General features: G+C 36.3%; 1 long non-coding RNA gene across 3 annotated transcripts in view; it reads left to right on the top strand.

Annotated features, from left to right (window-relative positions):
- Positions 1-18819, top strand: part of LOC105066215 (uncharacterized) — a 442677-nt gene that overhangs the window by 120391 nt on the left and 303467 nt on the right. For all 3 annotated transcript variants that reach the window (XR_012511653.1, XR_835025.3, XR_006723529.2), the window contains exon 3: positions 10817-10951. This is a non-coding gene — a long non-coding RNA (uncharacterized LOC105066215). The remainder of the gene's footprint in view (positions 1-10816; positions 10952-18819) is intronic.

Here is an 18819-nt window from a genome sequence, read left to right as displayed (position 1 = left end):
GAAGCCCCAGCTGCTTATTTATTGTTCTATCTCTAGCTTAGAACAATGCTCTTATCATGTTAAATATACACCTTCTTTGACAAACATTAATTGAGTAATTAAGTGAATACGTGGACTAAAACATAACCATTTTGGGGGTGGGTGTTAGATGAAATAAGAATGATTGTATATGATTTTCCTCAATCCAAAAATATGTGTTCTCTTACTCCTTTTAGGCTCCAGAGGACTTCATGAGATTTCTGTGGTTTTCTTTGGTTTTGTTTGTGATGCTCCTTCATTGTTAACTTGGACAGATGTCACTGTTGGTTTGTTCCAGCTGTGGATTTCAGGCAACTAAAGCTAAGCTAGGTGTCAGGAATCACTATATTTGGAAATTATCTTGATTCTTCCTGAATCATGGGATGAAGGTCTGCCAAGCATGATCTTTCTCCCAGGTTCCTCGAGGTGTCTTTTCGATCATCCTCTTCTCTCTCCTCTTCCTTCCCCTTTTATGGGACAGGCAAAAAGAGACCTTCACAGGCATTCCGCCTCTGCTTTGTCATACACACAGACACACAGACACACACACACACAGACACACACACACACAGACACACACACACACACACACACACACACTGTACTTGGGTAGGTCGTTGATAGGTGAAAGCAGCTTCTAGAAGCAGCAGCTAGTTCTCTCCTTTCAAGGTGATGAGCCTGGTTGAGGCAAAACACTGTGGGGGCTGGAAGACGTTTGGGTTTGCAGGGTCATTGTTCTGTGTCTGGGACTACACTTTACTTCGACCATTTGGACATCTTCAGTCCTCTCTTAGATCTGTTTGTTTTTCCCTGCCTGGTAGGACAATAGATCTAAATGTTCATAAAACAACCATGGGTATTCATTTTCAAAGTACTTAGTTTGTGTTCCAGGCATAACTAAAAAAATTGATTGGATAATTGCTGGTTGACGGCAAGTACACCCAGAGGTGATTTAGTCTGGTTTATCTTCTCAAGGACTAGTCATTTAAATATAAACCTCTTTAGAATGTTTAAGACACCACATGAGTCTTCACTAAATCTCCAAATAAATGATACCCGCCTGTGTTTACAAAGGCAGTAAAGAATGAACTGCAGGTGATTACCTGGTCAATTTAACTAAATAAGGATGAATTGTTTTAAAATTAGTTTTGTATCAGTCCTTAGGAAGACAGATTTAACTCTCCCTCTCCAAAATGTAGATTCTTACTATCTTTATAATCCTAATTCAAGTTCTTCATCACTCAAATGCAAATATATAGCATGTCTCTGTCTTTTTAAAAAATAAACCTATATTTTAAAAAAACCATTTTAAATGAATTAAATTTTACAACTGTGTAAGCAATTTGAACAATTATTTGGTTATTTTGTTTACCAAGCCATTGGAAACAGTTATTTGTTAATACACTGGGAGATGAGCCATTTCCAATTCAAACAGGTAATCAGATATTTGGGAGAGATATCTGCCAAGCTGTGATGGGAGGATAATACCCATCACCAAGCATCATTAGGCATTTAGTTTTACTTAAATAAGACAATAAACTTACGGTTTTTGGACAGAAATCTTTACACAGAACCAGCATATCTTCGTCTGACCTTAGACTACGTTAGGCACAACTACCATTTATTGTGGGGTTTGTATATATTTTCAGGCTAGTTACTCTTATTATTCCCACTCTGTAGATGAGAAAACCAAACTATGTATCTTTCATTTTCTTCTTGGTCTTCTCTCTGGAGAGTCAAATTCACAGTTTGGACTTAACAGGGCCTGTCTACCTCCTACTGTGAAAAGTTTTCTAAAGAATTAAATTAATTGTAAAGAATTAAATTCATAAATGAAAAATTTGTGAAATTTGTGAAATTAATTAAACTGAAACTTCAAAAGTTGAATAGGGCTTAGTGAGTTAATGCCTTCTTGTGACATATTAACTTGGAAGAAAAGAGCTCTAAATGTATAACCTAATGTACAACATAATTGGAAATTATAGTCTTTTATCCTGTTTGGGGAATTTTAACAAATCTTAAATGAAAAAGCTTCCACTGTACAGTGGAACACTGTAAACTGTAGATATGAGTAGGGGTAGAAATATATTTATTTACTGAACTGAGTTTTCCATATTTTTAATGTTTTATTATGTATTGATTTCATTGAGGTCCAGTTGATTTACAATATATCAGTTTCAGGTGTACAACATAGTGATTCAAAAATTTTTTCAAGATTGTACTCCATTTAAAATTATTACAAAATGTTGGCTATATTCCCTGTGATGTGCAGTTTATCCTTGTGGCTTATTTCTTTTATACATGGTAGTTTGTACCTCTTAATTCCCTGCTACTAGTTTGTTTCTGTATCTGTGAGTCTGTTTCTGTTTTGTTATGGTCATTCATTTTATTTTTTAGATTCCACATATAAGTGATAACATACAGTATTTGTCTTTCTCTATCTGACTTCTTTCACTAAGCACAGTATCCTCCAGATATTTTTGATGGAAAAACATTTTAGAAAAAAATCTAATGTTAAATTTAAAAATTGATATTTTAATCATCTTACTCCAGCTTAATTTTTTGGAAAACATGGTGCATGTAAAATTACAAAAATTTAAAAATACATGAACACAAAAAACAAGTCTGCTTTCTGCTATATCTCATAATTCTCAGTTCTCTTTCCTAGAGTCAGCTGTTATAATCAGTGTGCTATGTATCCTTCCACAAAATTTTATTCATAAGCAGATATAGAAGCCCAGATCTTTTTTGCACACAGAATATTAGTATGCTATACAAACTGCTCCTCACCTTGATTCTTTTGCTTAGCAATATAGCTGGTAGATTGTTCCTTATTGGCTCATGAATTTTTTTAAATCTCTTTTTAAACAGCTGCAAAATACTCTCTTGTATGAACGAACTATAATTTATCTAACATGTCTCCAATTTAACAATCATCCCAGATAAATAAACAAAAAGACTTTTATTTTTTCTCTCTCTCTTCCTTATTTTCTCATGTGTTGGGCTTTGTCTTGTCCTGATACTTGCATCCCTTCTCTGCTCCACTATGCCTCAGCAAGCAATCTATATGACATGTGTTTACTTTTCCACATTCCCACAATCGCAAATTCTGTTTGCTAACTTAGTTTGACAATGAATAGAGGGTTTGGGATCTTTGTCATAATCTGTTGAAAACCAAGTTGAGGTTCACTGGTCCAGGAGCCTTGAACCACTGTGTCATTGAAGTCATTTTCATTCTGTCAGTCCTGCCCAGGAGGAATTCAGTGTTTTCCCATGGCAGTCTCTGTCTGGGAAAGTGATCTAATCCACACAGTTTTTAAGTCAAATTACTAGTGGCTGTGCTGATGAGCTTTTTCAGAATCAATATATAAATATCAGTGTGTAAATAGTCAAGTTATAAAAATGCACTATAACTTATTCTTCAATTCAGAAAACACATTAAGTATCTGCACCGTTACTGGTAATAGGCTGAGTATGAAGATACAAAGATAAATAGAGCATGATTTTTGCCCCAAAGGACTTACATTAAGGTTTCAGAAATAGACATTAAAAAGAGGTAATTTCTGTTTTTTCAAAGGTGGAGGCTTGATTTTTGTCTTATGGGGTTTTACATTTGTTGAAAGCTTGCATACACCAAAAAAACTTGTGTTAAACCAAGGTAATTGGGGTCTAGTTGGATTATTTCAATCAGTTCAACAATTATAATCCTCTAGTTCAGACCTATCATATAGGGAATTACCTTGAAGTGTTCTAAGTACAGTATGAAGCATGCTATCTTAGAAGTCATAGGGTAGACAGGCTCACAGACCACGGGGTTTATTAAAACAACTTAATGCATACAACAGCAAGCAAAGGTAAAGAGATGGGGTAAGTGAACACTCTTGGATTAGGGTACAAGCAAATGGAAGGACCACAGTACCTGAAACCTAGGGCTCCCAAGGCTCACGTATCCTCTCCCTTCTCCTCTGTCTCTTTGCCACTGTTGTCCTCCCTGTCCATGGTGTGGTTATGAGGACCAGAGTGGAGGTTGAGGTCGGGGTTCACAGACAGGAGGAGACCTGGGCCAATGCTACACCCTTGTTCTGCTGGAGACACTCAGGGCCAAGAACGTTTGGTCACGGCTGTGGCTTGTCAGCCTCCTAAATAGCCATAGATCTGATGTGTGTTTCTTGGGTAGAGTACACATGGAGCCAGGATGAGACCATACTAGATGTCACCAGTGGGTGATTGAATTTGAGGGTGACATTGTATTCATCCCAGAGGCAGCATGATTTGGTCTTTTCCTTCCTTCCTTCCTACCTCCAAACAACAGTTTTGTTTGTTCTATCATGCTTTTTATTTATTCCATTAATTGTTGGCCGATCTTACAGGTTGCTAACTTACTGTCTGTATTAACATATCACATGAGTTCTACTTGTGTCTCACAAGTGACTTGCTTACTCATTTTGTGTACATAAAGTATCCTACGAGTTTTACCTATTTTTTAATAGTTTTATGAACTGTGATTAACATTTCTTATGAGTTCAGTCCATCCTATGTTTTCTTGTCTTCTATAGCAGAATTGAATATGATAAAACAATATAGGAAATGTGTACTGTAAGACTTTGCTACAAATGGGTGTTGAAACTCAGTTTCAATAATTCCAAATTGAGCTCATCATCTTTCACTATAGACACTTCCTTGGTTATTCTATAATGATTATTGGCATGAATTTCCACCCCAATCTAAAAATTCTCTTTACCTCTTCCCTCTTTACCAGAATCACCAAAGACTTTTGCTATTACCTCAAAATGCCTTTAAGTCTTTTATCTTCTGTTTCCACTCTTCCAAGACTCTTACCCTTGCTGCCAGCTTTATTTTTCTTCAATACAAGCTGATTCCTGATTTCCTGTCCAGCATGCTCCCATCCTAATCCCTCCCCCGGTATTACTTGCAGTTTTTCCTAAATACCAATATTCATACATATGGACATTAGCATATTAAACATTTTAAAAATTGGAAATAATGTAAATTCACAGGAAGTTGTATAAATGACATAGAGAGGACTTGTGTATCCTTCATCTATTTCCCCCAAGTACATGTTCTTTTTATGTTTGGAATATCACTCCCTCCCTTAATTACCTGTCATATTTTTAATCATCCTTTAATATCCAGCTTCAAAGTCATATAGCTTACCAGACTTTTCCCCACCGTTGCTGAATTATTCGCTTCTTCCTTAGTGCTGATTTTTTTCACATGGTATCATAACTGTCTTCTCTGACAATCCATAACCTCTTTGAGGACAAGGACTGTGTTTTATTCATCTTGGAACTCCTAGGGCCTAGTCAAATCATGGCACATATTAAGGGTCCAATAAAAATATCGTAAATATGGTAAATTTAATTTGTTATATTTCATTTCAAGAAAATAGAGTGTAAAAATCCAATTGTACAAAATAGATACATTTAGTGGATGATCTTTTAATAAGAGGTGTTATTGCAGATTCCTATAAATTTATTTCTTACAGAATTTAAAATATAATTAAATTAAAAAAATTACTATGATGTTCATGAGCACATCTACTGAGTAATAAAAGATAAATATTTAAACAAATATTCAAATGAAAAATTCCAATCTAAAATTTGGAACCAGTATTATTCTCTGTCTTTCTTGTTCCCAATATGTAGTGATAACATGACTCCTGGGATTGGGGATTCTGAGTTCATGGTCTGTTGACTCCAGCTTCATTCTCTGGTAGAAAAGTCGTATGTGATCTGAATGCACGTAGATCTCTCCAGGCTCTGCATATGAATGAGGAGGCCACGTGAACATAGGGCAACCAGAACCCCTCCTCAGAGTCTCCTGAGCTTTGTCTCACTTACGCCCTCGGTCAAGACTTCGAATCTCCCTCCCTAGCTTCTCAGCAGTTCAGCTGAAGGAGGCAGCTGACCACAGTGGCCGCACCTGGTACCCATTGTGCTGGGGTGAGGGGCACTTCCTGGTTGATGTCCATCTATACCCTGTAGCTTGCACTGCTGGACAGAGGTTGTGACAGAAGCAGTGCTTCCCATCCATCACATTCATCAAAAGTGTTGTCATGAACAACTTCAGAAAAGGCATTATGTTGACATTGCAGTGGTTAAGACTGTGATGGCAGGTAAATGAGGAGGACTTTGAAGACAAAACCATGAGACAGAGAGAGGAAATAGATAAATGTGGTGCTGTATGCTCACTTCCTGAGCTACCACTGATGGAGGACGCAGCACCACACCAGCCCGCCCCTGGCTGCCTTCACCACGTCTTAGTACCTGCTCATGCCTCTGGGCGCTGGTGGAGTCACATTCTGTCCCTTAGACTCTCAGCGTTTGTATCCAGAGTCTCATAAGTTTCCTCATCAAAATGGCATTTCCATCCCTTTCTGAGGAAGGTTAGACCTCGTGCGAGGGGCTGGTTGGAATATATGCCATCATGTCCTATTTGTGTGTGTGTGTCTTTCCCAACTTTGTTTTTCCCTGGGGCCCCTGCAGAAGCTCTTCTCACCTCTGACAGTACAAATATGAAAAGCCCTCGTGCAGCTGTACATTAGGCACAGCAGGGAGGTCCTGCTGCAGGCTGGTTGAGTTGGAGGCAGGAGACAGGGTTTTTATTCCCATGATCAGGATCCCTATTAATGAAGAAGTCCATGTTCTGAACATTTAACACAGATTCTTTTTGCCTTTGTTCTCTCATTAAATTAAAATAATAAAGTATGGATTTTTTTTTTTTTGACAAGAGAAGTATTTTAATTCACCTGTGAATTAGAAACAGAGAACAATCAGACCTCATGTCCTCCTGCTGACCTCAGTAGCAACTGGTGTTGTTCAGAAATTGTCACACAGGCATTTCTACTTTTGGGCACTGAAATTACTTTTCTCTTTTAATTCCCTGACATCTTAGAAGGGAAAACAAGGACTTTTCATCTGTTTAGGGACAAAGAACCAATGGAGTGAGTGACACAGCATTTTTATTCTTGACAATACTTGATACCAAAAGAGCAGTGGGAGATAGCTTTCAAGTGGGCTTTAGGAGAAAATCCGAAGGACTGCCTGTCTGCAGGGTCAAGTATCTCTATCCTGAGTAAATCATTCAAAACAACAGGGCTGGAGGCAGCGGGCACGTTCAGTGGCACATGCTGGTAGCTGTCACATTCTGTTCTGTTATGCAGAAGAACTTACAAGAATAGTGATTCATCGAATAGAATAGTTCATTAAGATAAAATTAGATGGTCAGTAAGTTAAGTCAGCATTTTAGAACTGTTACTGTAAAAAAGTACTTAGTAATATTATATTTTAGAATTCATATCCTAAATAATATTATCCTGATTATCTGTGGAAGGTATATCAATGAAGAATCTTAGAAGCAATCTGTTTTTCTATAGAAGCCTTTTTTTCCATCTATTTCTCTACCAAGCTGGTATCCTAGACTGATTGTGAAAATGCAGCACCAGAAAAATAAATAAGGTGCTAAATTTTAGTTCTTTAAAGAGGTTATTTTGGTCATATTTCATCCCAAGTTTAGTTACTGTATCTCACATGGGTCTCATTCTCTTGCTGATTCTGCTATTTTTTGGTCATCTATTTCCCTCCCAACTTATAACACTGCGTCTTGCTCTGCACACATGTAAAATCTTCTCTTTAGAATCAATGAAATTAAAATGAAATAAGCAAGGAGAACAATAGGACTTGGGTATATTATTTCTGTATTTCTTATTAGATTCTTTAAAGTAAAATCCATGTTTGGAGTTTACAAAATGATTTTTCAATCTCATGTTAATCTCCAGTACACAATTACATTTATTGATTACCAGTGTTAATGGTGATAGGTTTCTCAGAACCCCGAAGCTGATAATTGTCTCTGAGGACGACAGGACTCAGAGATACTCAAGACCAGCACTCTCCCACGGGGATACAATGCGAACCACATATATGATTTAACATCTTCTAGTAGTTACATTTAAAAACCTAAAAAGGAATATGTTAATTTCAGTAGCGTATTTTATTTAATCCAGTGTATCTAAAATATTATCACTTCAATATGTAATCAAAATGTAAAAAAGGAGATATTTTACATTATTTTTTATTGTACTAAGTCTTAAATATTCAGTGTGTACTTTATAACATCTAAATTTGAACTAGCCACACTTCAAAATCTTAATAGATCTTGAAACCACATGTCTTTAGTGGCTACCATATTAGACAGCATAGCTCTAGGAGATAATAAGTAATAAATTAGTACATGTTCTAAATATATGTATAACTATAATTTTAAAACATTTCATTCTTCCAGCAATGCTGGGTTTTAGGAACGTAATTTTTTTTTTTAAATTAGATTCTGAAATCTCACAAGTACTAAGACAGTCATGTTATAAGTGATGAGTATATAAAATTAATTTAATTTTAAAATATTTTTTAAAAAATACAGGTACAGCTTCTTTTCATGTATGGATTTATGCATATATAGCAATTGAGTTTCTTTGCCTTTTCTTAATATTGACCTCTAGTTAATTTTTGCTAAGTCTTCATCATTTTTTAATGGCCTAAGCTTCTTTTCTTAATTTTTCTTGTTAAAAATGTATTGAAAGAATGCATTCAAGAGCCTAGCGTTTTTAGAGCCAACATTACAAACTTTTCACTGTTGGTTGGATGCCTACTCTGACAGGTGTGATTTTTAATTTGCATTTAGAAATGCAATCATTTGCTTTTCTTTTTGATTATTTGATTGCTATTGAGATAAATGCAGCATATTCTTCATTGGTCTCACTTTTTCTTTCCGTTTAAAATTCTCTTTTAAGTCAAATTCACCTTTGAAGACTCACACTGGCTCATATAAAACTTCTGCTAAAATAGACCCATACCATTCTTGACTTTAACATAAACAGTCTCATTTCCTTTAAATATTTTAGATACATTTTCTTTAATAGTGAAAGAAAATCACTGTGATTAAGTGACATTGAGGGCAGGGAGTGAACTTGGGCTTCACTGGTTGTGAGATTAGAATGTGGGAATTAGTCACTAAACTCTGGAGTGAGTACAGCCAACAACCAGGAGCTTGTATCTTAGTCCACTGGTTTTCCCAGCTTACCTTTGTGATGCACTAATTCTCGTGAAGAGATACTGTCTTTTTGTGAAAAAGGCCCCGGGGTTAAATGGCATTCAAGTGAAATTTACTAGGGAGACAAGTGAGAAGAAATTAAAGAGTTTTAAATAGTTCTTTGACAGAAAATACTGTATTTGGATAAACTGAAAGTGGGATGTTGAATATTAATGCATAGATGTTACAGATTGCCATATGGAAATGAGAAAAAGTGTTATCTGAAATCAGTTCAGGTAGAATTCTCATAGGTACAAAGGCTGCCATCTTTCAAGACAGGGGCGAGCAAACTTTTTTCAGAGAGTAAATATTTTAGGCTTTGTGGACCATATGGTGTCTGTCAGAACGACTCAACTCTGCTATTGTAGCTCAGAAAGCAGCCATAGACAATAGGCGGATAAGCATGGCTGTGTCCCAACAAAACTTTATTTACAAAAAGGTGCTTGGCTGACTTTGGCCCATGCAACCCCAGCGTAAGAAATAGTCTGTTGGGTAGCTGCACTGCTGCACTGCTCCCTTAACCTTCTTGGATACTTCTCAGAAGTATCTACATAATGGAAATGACTTTTTCCTGAATCCCATTTCCCACAGTGAGGCATTTTAATTGTGCACATTCCCGTGTCTCACAGTACCTATTTTATTAGAGAGGTCATGGGTTTGTTAGCTCTAAGTGAGACCTGAAATTACAGTGGGTTAAACATGACAGAGAATTATTTCTGTCATGCATAACTTTCCGTAAGAGGTGTAAAGCTGATACAGTGACTCGAGGTGTTATCTCATCTTCATCCCCTTCATGGCGCACCATCACCCAGTCTGCCTCAGGACCAGTTGGAAGACGCAAAGAAGACAACCTGGAAGTTGGTCACATCACTTCTGCTCAAATCTCATTGGTCAGCACTTAGTCAAATGGCCCCATCCATCTGCAAGAGAGGCTGGGAAACAGAGTACTTATTCTGGGCAGCCATGTGCCCAAATAAATTTTCAGAGCTCCTACTACTACAGAAAAGATGGTTAACAATTTGAGGGGTGGGATGTAACTGCAACTAGCTTTTCTGCTGTAATCTTGTGTTTATAGAACGGTTAAACACCTGAAAGGAGTTACATTTTAAAGTCATATTTTACTGTGATGCATGTGACAGAGTATATGCTGTTGTATTATTTAAGAATAGAGGCTGTCCTAAGGTCTTCAGGCATTTCTTCAGACACAAATAACAGGTATCTACTATACTTGGTTAAAATACTGTTTTACAACTTATGTGGCAAGTATCTTGCATACCCTAACACTCATCCTTTCTGAGTCCATGGTGGATATTACTACTAAATCACAGCATTCTTTCCCACTGAACTCAGACTTGCCTTTAAACCCATCTCTGTCCTGCTCTAGACAGCTTCTACCAATCAGGTAGAGATGGCGTGCCATCCGCAATTTACTTGCTCTTCTTGGTTAAAGTTTTATTATTCTTCTTTTTGTGTCTTTGACATCAATCTTATCTGTAGATGATGGTGTGGCAATATATAAGTTGAATGTTGTTTTTTGTCTTTTAGGTCAAATCTCTGCCCTCTCTTAAACTGTGTCAAATGTTTATCTTGTTTTTATTTCCAGACCATGTTTTTATATTTCATTTTTATATAACTAACTTTAGTCCCAAAATCAAAACTGGAATAACTTTATTCAACCTCTCAATTTTAGAAATGGAGATACTGGAACTCTAAAAGATGAAAGGACTTGCCCATGGGAACACAGCTAGATAGCAGCAGCACTGGAACTGGACTTCGGAATCCCTGGTTCCTACTCTAGGACTCTTCTTTTGCCAAGATCAAATCAGTAAGTGATGAGTAATTAATAATCAGGAGTAATTATGACAATGATTGGGTAAGACTGATTAATACTACAACTTTAATTTCTCAGGTTTCTGTTTCTTGCATTTGTAGGTAAGAACCAACAAACTTCATCTTTTTTTTTTAATGTAAAATAAATGGTATCCTGAGAAATCCTTGCTCCAGTATTTGGATACTTCTAAGACTTTTCAAATTTTATAAAATGGATTTGACATTGTGAAAAATAGGATTTGAAGGCTGCTTTCTAGGACATACTCGTTTTAGTTACGCTCTGAAGTACAATGCAGCTGTTTTTGTGATACCTGGGCATTTCCTGTTTCAATAACATGCCTTTAGGTGAGATTTAAACTGTTGACTTCTGTAGAATATTTTCCAGACTAATTTATAATAGTGATTTTAAATTTGTTTTAGTATATGTTGATCCATAGGTCTATCTCATTTTATTCAGATCTTTTCATTCATCCAGAATTGCCTGGACTCTCTCAGGCAAGGCTATACACTCACTTCTCTATAAGTGCGAACAGTTTCTCAGCAGGTGTGCTCCTTATAACTCCTGTACATGAAAACCCTCATCAACAGGCAGGTGGAGTTAGATTATCTTATTCTTTCAAGAGCAGGAAAAAAACCTCAGCAAAAAATAAGTTCAAGAGAAAGAGATCAATCATAGAGCAAGCCAATCTAAGTACAGTATCTGTATCTAAGAAAGTATACTTTAAAAAAACATTATTTCAAAAGATTAACTAAATCTTCCCATTAAAACTTTGAGTCTTCTAAGTACTAAAAATTATGGCATTTTTCACATGACAGAGAAAATTGGTTTAGTGCAATAGACCAAAGGAAGTTTTGATAGACCCATGAGTCAAAATACACTAAAAAGAATTTTGAGGAAGAGCTTGAAAGCAGTGAGACTTCATGACTATAACTAAGAGACGGAACATAATTTCAGTATGACGGAGCTAAACTGTGAGCTTGGCTCATTTCCCAAACCTTGAGAGCACTGTAGTCTTAAACACAGAGAGGATGAAACCCCCTGCATACTGAAACCATGCTCAGGTAAATTTGAGAATGCCTGCTCATCATTTGGACACCCTCCCTGGATGCATAGTATCCACTTTTGTTTTGGTACTTCCAAGATGGCCCTTAAAAAAACACTTCTGATTAGATAAGCAATGACTTACGTGCTCATGTGGCTCTTTCAGTGGGTTCATTTATTTAGCAAACATTCAACAAGCATTTACTATGAGTTAGGTAACAGGGAGCCTAAAGTCTGAAAAGTCAAAGTCATAGCCCTCAGAAACCCACCATCTAATGTGCATGATAAATAAATGAGCAAATAATTTCTGTGTGACACAGCTGATTGCTGTGGAGGCAGCCAGTTCTGCCTGAGTGTTGACAGAGGAGGCAGGTGGAGCTGGCTATAAGGCTCTGGGGTTCAAGAAGTGGAGGAGGAGGGGCAAAGAATCCGAGGTGAAAACAACATGCAGTAAGTCACAGAGGTGCAATGTTTGGTGTGGCAGGGGGAGGGTGTGGCAGGGGATTGCGCTCAATAATTCACCAAATATGGAATGACTTTTTCACCTGGGCACTGAGCAGGGACTCTTAGGGTGAAAAGATAAATTCAGCTTAGTCCTGGACCTTGAAGAATTAACAAATTAGATGTGTGGCACAAATAAATTACATTTGGGTGGTGTGGAAAGTGTGACAATAGGTGTGTCAAGTTCTTTTTCTTCATAGACATCATGCTGTTGAGAGGGTTACCTGCAAAGATGAGCTGCAGCACACACTGCCTGCTTGCTAGGACCACACAGTGTAATGCGGGAGCAGTTACAGTATCATGGGCACACCAGCAACTGTGACAAGTGTCATCCTTAAGGGACAAAGTCCTAGAGAACCTGCAATGCAAGATGATGTTCAAATTAGGGAGGGCAGGGAAAAGTGTATTTACCGCCAGCCCTCTTACACAGTCATGTCTTCATGCTTGAATTCTTAATTTGCTTTATCCACCTTGGAGGTTATTTCAAGTAAGTTTTGAAAGAAGGTTACCCGAGTAACAGATTGCTGGAGCCCTTGCAACTCTGAAGATATTTGTCTTCCACTTTCATAAATAAGCAACAACATTGTAGAAAAGTCTTAAGTTACAACCCTCTCTTCTCTTGAAATGCTCTGTAATTTGGGTCCTTGTCCTTTGACAATGTGATTTAAAATCGATATACAATAGATAAATCCTGATGTTTCCTTTTAGGAAGTTTTATTTTTCTCTCTGAATCTTACAGTTTTTTAAAAATATTTAAACAATTATAGCATTTTCTTTAAAAACTAAACATATTCTTAGTATATAGTCTGACAATCACATTCTTTGATATTTATCCAAATGAATTGAAAACTTGTTTTCACACAAAACCTATACACCAATGTTTACAATAACTTTATTCAAAATTGCCAATACATGGAAGCAACCTAGATGTCCTTCAGCAGGTGAATGGATGAACAAACTCTGGTACATCCAGACAATGGAATATTACTCAACACTAAAAAGAAATGAGCTGTCAAGTCATGAAAAAGATGAAGGGAGGGACCTTAAAGGCACATTACTAAGTGAAAGAAGTCAATCTGAAAAGGCTACATACTGTATGATTCCAATGATATGACATTCTGGGAAGGGCAAAATTGTGAAGATAAAAAAAGGACCAGGGGTTAAAGGGAAGAGAGGGAACGAACAGGTTGAACCCAAAGGATTTTTAGGGCAGTAAAACTATTCGTATGATACTATATCCAAAGGCATAGAATGTACAACACCAAGAGTGAACCCAAATTTTAACTATGAGCTTTGGGTAATACTGATGTGTTAATGTAGAGTCATCGACTGTAACAGAGGTACCATTGTGATACAGGATGTCAATAGCAAGGGAGGCTGTGCCTGTGTGGGGTCGGGGGTAAATGGAAATCTCCAAGCCTTCTGCTTAATTTTGCTGTGAACCTAAAACTGCCCCAGAAATAAAATCTATTAAAAAAAAAATAAAGCAAACAAAATTCTTTGTAAGTAAAAACACCTTACTAGGAAATCTGTATTTTGCCTGGAGTGTACTGTATCATAGGTATTTTGGCAGGAAGCTGGAAACACTGTTTTGAGGAAACCTAGTCAGATGAAATTCTCAACCAGGCTTTCCCTCAACTGTTACAATCATCTTATTATGATGTTACCTTTAAGACTTGAAGAAGCAATGCATAGCCCTAGGAGAAAACTTTGAGTGCTGCCGTAGCTTGAATTTGTTTTCATTCTACTACAAATCCTTTAAGGAGAAGGTCTGTGAATACGTAGCTTTCTCACATAATTGATGAATTATTCCCTATGTAAGAATTACCAGTATATCTCAAGTTAAGATTAATGTTCTCTTACAGTTCTTGCTGCCAGCAGGGGAAATATTTTTAAGTGACATATGCTTCTCACTCTTATCCTGGAATCTTGTAAATTCCCCCTCTTTAAATATGTGGCATTTGGCTCTCAAGATTATTTTTTTTTAACATCTTTATTAAGATATAATTCACATACCAGAAAAATCTAGTTATTTAAATATTCAGTTCAGTGGTTTTTAGTATATTCAAAGAGTTGTGCAACCATCACCAACATATGTTAGAATGCTTCATCACCCCCCAACCCTAAATCTCACACATATTAGCCGTTACTACCATTGTCCCTTCCCTTCCCTAGCCCTAGGCAAACAGTAATATACCTTCTGTCTGTAGATTTCATTCTAGACATTTAATACAAGAGAAACCATAACATCTGTGGTCTTTGTCCTTACTTCTTTCACTTCGTATAATGTTTTCAAGGTTCATCTATGCTGTATAGCATGTGTCAGTAATCATTCCTTTTAATTGTCAAGTAATATTTCTTTGAAACAGTTCAAGGAATGCCAAACTGTTTTCCAAAGTGGCCCTACTATTTTATATTTCTGCCAGCAAAGAATAAGGGTTTCAGTTTCTCCATGTCATCACCAATACTCGATATTGTTTGTTTGTTTGTTTGTTTGTTTTCAAATTATTGTAATAGCCGTCCTAAGTGAGTGTGAAGTGGTATTTCATTGTGGTTTTGATTTGCATTTTGATAATGACTAATGATGTTGAGCATCTTTTTTTATGCATATTGGCCATTTTTATTTTTTCACTGGAGAAATGTCTATTCAAATCCTTTGCCTATTTAAATATTATTTAATTATTATTTATAGTGTATAAATAATTATTTATATTTCTGTTGTTGAGTTGAAAGAGTTCTTTATATATTCTGAATATAAGTATCTTAATAGATACATGATTTACCAATATTTCCCCCCAGTCTGTGGGTTGTATGTTCACTTTCTTTATAGTGTCACTTGCAGTACAATGGGCTTAAATTTGATGTAGTTCAATTTTTCTATTTTTTTTTTCTTTTCTCATTTGTGTTTTTGGTGTCATATTTAAGAAACCACTGGCTAATTTAAGGGCATGAAGATGTACTCCTATGTTTCTTTTAAGAGTTTGATCATTTTTACCTCCTACATTTAGAATTTTGATCTATTTTAAGTAATTTGTATATGAGGTGAGATAGTCCAACTTTATTATTTGCATGTAGGTGGATATCTGGTTGTCCTGGCACTATTGAAAGACTATTTCTTCCCCTTTGATTTATCTTTGGCACCCTTTCTGAAATACTATTGGCCATGGAAACATAAGTTCATTTCTGTCTGGACTCAATTCTATTGTGTTGATGTAGATATCTATTCTTATGCCATGCCACATTGTTTTGATTACTGTAGCTTTGTGGTAAGTTCTGAAACTTGGAAATATGGAAAACTTGGAAAAATTCCATCCTTTTAAAAAATTTTTATTTTATCAGTTTTGAGAGTCTTCCATCTTTTTCAAAATTAGTTACTCTGAGTCCCTTGGATTTCCATATGAATTTTAAGATCTGTTTGACAATCTCTGTAGAAAAGACAGTTGGGATTTTGTTCAGTATTACAACATAGCTGAAGACCAATTTGGTGATTACTGATATTTTAACAATATTAAATTTTAAAGTCCATGAATATGGGATGTCTTTTCATTGTTTTAGGTCTTCTCTAATTTCCTTCAATAATGTTTTGTGGTTTTCAATGTAGAAGTCTTGAATTTTTTTGTTAAATTTATTCCCAAGGATTTTATTCTTTTTTGTGATATAGTAGATGGAATTGTTTAAATTCATTTGCAAGTTGTTTGCTATTTATATATAGAAATAATTGCTTTTATATATTGATTATTTATCCTGCAACTTTGCTATAGTCATTTATTAGTTATAACAGTACTTTACAGGATTTGCTAGGATTTTCTCTATACAAGATTATGTCATCTGCAAATACAGTTTTATTTCTTCCTTTCTAACCTGGATACCTTTTATTTCTTTCTTGCCTAATTGTCCTGGATAGAACCTCCAGTATAATGTGGAATAAAAGAGGCTATAGAAGACATCTTTGTTATGATTCTGATTTTAGAAAGAAACCATATAGTCTTTCACCATAAAGTATGATTTTAGCTCTAGGTTTTTCACTGATGTCCTTTATAAGCTTGAGAGGTTCACTTCCATTCCAAGTTTGTTGAGTGTTTTAATCATGAAAGGGCACTGAATTTTGTTTAATGCTTTTTCTGCATCTATTGAAATGATTGTGTTGTTTTTGTCCTTTTATTAAAATGGTTAAAATTAAATTGTTTGATTTTTCTACCTTGCACCAACTTTGCATTCCTGAGATAAATCTCTCTTGGTTATGGTGTAAAATCCTTTTATATGTTGCTCAGTTTATTTTGTTGGGAATTTTTGCATCTATATTCATGAAAGATATTGGGATGTAATTTCCTTTTGTTATGATATCTTTTCTGGTTTTCATGGAACTTTAGTACGGATCATATGGAATGAATTGTGAAGTGTTCGGTTATATTTTGGGGGAGAGTCTGTGAAAGATTGACAGTAATTCTTCTTTAAATTTTTGCTAGAATTCATCAGGGAAGCCATCTGAGCCTAGGCATTAATTTGTGATAAGTTTTAGTATCATTGTCTCTGTCTCTTTATTTGTTGTAAGCCCATTCAGGTTTTCTATTCCTTCTTGAATAAGTTTTGGTATTTTGTATCTTCTAAGAGTTTGTTCATTTTATCTAAACTATCTAACTGTTGACATACATTTTTTCATAGTATACCTTTCAATCTTTTTGTTTCTGTAATGTTAGGTTATTGATCTGAGATTCCTTTTAAAAAATATATAGGTGTTTACAGCTGTAAATTTCCTTCTGTATTGTATTTTTGTTTTTATTCATATCAAGTTGTAGCCAGCAAAGAAACTGAGAAAGAATGGGCAGTGAGTTAGTAGGGAAACCTGAAGAGTTGGTTTCAAGGAAACCAAGAGGTTAAAATATTTCAAGGAGGAGAGAGTTTTAACTCCACAGAACACTGTTGAGAGAGTCAAATGAGGTCAGAGAAGTGAAGATTTTCTTGATATTAAGGAAGTCGTTGATGGTTATGAACAGTTCTGTTGGGTTGGTGGGAGAGACTGAAGTTCTACTGACAGGGCCAAAGAGATGATTGGAAGTGAAGGCATAGAAGCAATCAACATTAGATGGCTACTTTAGTAAGTTTTGCTCTGATGTGGAGCAGAGAAATGTGAGCATTTCTTGAGGAGGGATGCAGTATACAGGAACACTTATTAAAGACGGGGGATCCTAGAGCATGTTTGTATGCTGATAGAAATGAGAGAGAAAGGCACTAATAATTCAAAAGAGTTGCAGAAATCCTTGAGAAGCATAGAGAGGATGGAATCCAGAGCACAAATATGTTAGCCTTTGATGGGAGGAAAAAACACTTCTTCCATTGTAATAGGAATAAAGGCAGAGTATTTGGGTACAGACACAGGTAGAGGTGATGCTGGGAAGATGAGAGAATTCCTATATGGTTATGTGTAGCTTCTTAGTGAAATATGAGATGAGTTCAACAGTTTAAAAAGTTAGAGTGGGTTAGAGGGAATATTGGAGGTCAGAAAACAGATGAGAATGTGTTAAATGGACCTCTTGGAGAATGGGGGAAATTTGCTTCTAGGAAACATATTAGGCTCACTGGGCATTTTTGGGTACCCATTTTGAATTTAAGAAGAGCTCAGTCAGCCCAGCTATGTTCATTTTCTGTGGGACAGGCTCCCAGTAGGTGAACAGTTCAAGTAGAGTTGGTTGTTTTCCCAGGTGAGTAAATTAAGCATCGTCAAGTAGTAATGTGTTCAGTGTGCTTTTCCATGCACACTGATGTAGATACACACAGACACAGCACACTCATTCACTTGCTTACTACCACCCCACGTGGATGCATGCACATATGCATGTCACACTTATACACACACCCTCACCACACTCAAGCACTAGCCCACTTAATTTTTACAGTAAACCCCCAACAGCATTTTACTACTGTTTTTGAAGTGTGTGAAGATTAAATGGCACTTCTAGTTTCCTCTGTTTGAATCATTCTCCCCACTGTCCTTCAAATGTTTTCAACATGATGATGAAATAAAGTAGAGCCAACGTTAGGAATCTGTTATATCCATTTAAGCCATCTCTTTGGTGGACTTTGCATTTGGAGCTTTGTCCTCTGACACCTAGCCTATTACTGCCCTGACTGTCCCAGGACCACCCCATGCAGTGGACCTTCTCCAGACTTTCCTTTCCATCCCACCCACCATCCCTATTCACTCATCAGTGTTGCTAGAATTCAGGCTCTACTCCTCATTGGCTGTGTGATCAACTGTGTAATATGGGAGCACTAATAACTTATTGTGAGGATTAAAAAGTAGAGTGCATGGAAAGTGCTCA

This window comes from Camelus bactrianus, chromosome 14, assembly GCF_048773025.1.
Source record: "Camelus bactrianus isolate YW-2024 breed Bactrian camel chromosome 14, ASM4877302v1, whole genome shotgun sequence".
Taxonomy (NCBI): Eukaryota; Metazoa; Chordata; class Mammalia; order Artiodactyla; family Camelidae; genus Camelus; species Camelus bactrianus.
This window is presented reverse-complemented; position numbering and strand designations above follow the sequence as displayed.